This window comes from Canis lupus, chromosome 5, assembly GCF_011100685.1.
Source record: "Canis lupus familiaris isolate Mischka breed German Shepherd chromosome 5, alternate assembly UU_Cfam_GSD_1.0, whole genome shotgun sequence".
NCBI classification, from domain to species: domain Eukaryota; kingdom Metazoa; phylum Chordata; class Mammalia; order Carnivora; family Canidae; genus Canis; species Canis lupus.
This window is the reverse complement of record NC_049226.1, coordinates 89,329,262-89,330,738: the sequence shown is the minus strand read 5'-3', so window position 1 is coordinate 89,330,738 and position 1,477 is coordinate 89,329,262. Positions and strand designations below refer to the sequence as shown.

At 43.3% G+C, this 1,477-nt stretch overlaps 1 pseudogene; it reads right to left on the bottom strand.

The window, feature by feature from the left end:
• Positions 1-286: 286 nt before the first annotated feature.
• Positions 287-1,078, bottom strand: LOC100687871 (annotated as a pseudogene).
• Positions 1,079-1,477: the final 399 nt, after the last annotated feature.

Below are 1,477 nucleotides of genomic sequence, written 5' to 3'. Positions count from 1 at the left end.
ATTAGACAACTTGTGATTAATCCCACTAGGATTCTCCAGCCTCCTCGCTTCCTATCTGCCTCTTTTTGTTCTCCACACATGCACCTAAAATGCTCCTCTTCAGTTCTCAACTGTTGCCTCCTATTACCTTTCCTGACTCCCCTCTGAACAGTCATTTGTTTTTCTTCTATGACGTTGTATTAGTTTGTTTGCATCTATACTATTATTCTGGCAATGGGATTTTTTTTTTTTTTTGGAAAGATAACTTTTTATTACTTTTATGTACAGAAAATTCAACAGCATACACTTAGCTTAGTTTGGTGGCCAGTTCTTTAGCTTTTGCCTTTTCCAACTTGGCGGTGTTAGCCACTGACTTTGGAAGCAGAAGGTTGCCTCTCCAGTGACGGTGGATCTTAAAATAGCTGTCACTGTAATTGGTCCTGATAGCTTCCACCAGCTTAGCCAGAGCTCCTTTGCCTTCCTAGTTAATCTGTGAGAAGACGACAGTGGTGCAAGTCATCCAGTGGAGCAGAAGCCCCACCCTGGCCTTCCCCTTGATAAGGCAGTAGGGAGCCTACTTCTTACAACGCAGGGCCAGCAGGAAGACGACCAGCTCAGTGGAATCCACATCATGTGCAGTCACTACCAGCTGAGCCTTCTTGTTTTTCACCAATGTGGTGGCAGTAATAACCCCAGCTGGGAGGACAGGGGGGCTCTTAGTGGGGACTTCCACTTTGCCAGGAGCTTTCTTCTCAGCCAGGGCCCACAATCTCTGCTTCTTCTCTTGCTTTGTCTTTAGTCTATATTTGTGGGCCAGCTTAACCCGTTGAGTAGCTATTTGGTGGTCCAAGGTCTAGGTGAACTGGTTAATGATGGGTTAATCATGCATTTTTAGACATCCATAGAGAATAGCCCTTTGCAGCTGCAGCCAGTTATAGCAGGGCCATTTGACAAAGCAGGTCAAGTCCTTTTTGGGCTAGATGTTCTGTTTGGTACCAGAATTCTTGGATCTTTTCCCAAACTACTTCTTGGCTTCCTGCTTCTTCACAACAGCAGGGGCTGAGGCTACTTTCTTCCCCTTAGGCTTTCCTTTTGGCATCTTGGATGGATGGAGGAGAGAGAAAGAAAGAATTGTTCTGGCAATGGCATTTAATTATCTGTTTGCACGGCTCAAAAGAGAGGCTTGAATTACTTCATGAGAGAGGATAAGTCTACTCCCCCATGGCATTCTCAGAAGTTGAATGGTGAATGGGACATGGCGGTCATTAGAAAATATGTGGGGTACAAATGATTCAGAAGAAATATTTATTGAGGGTGTTTTTGCTGTATTACCTAACACAACTCTTCCAAGATATTTACCCACTTCAGCAATAATTTGTTCTTGCTCCAGAGTGTGATGGAAAGATTAGTACATGGCAAAGACAGATTAGAATTAGAAATGCCAACCAACATATTTTTTGTTTCTCTTTCTCTCAGACATGAAGATTTTTTAATGATT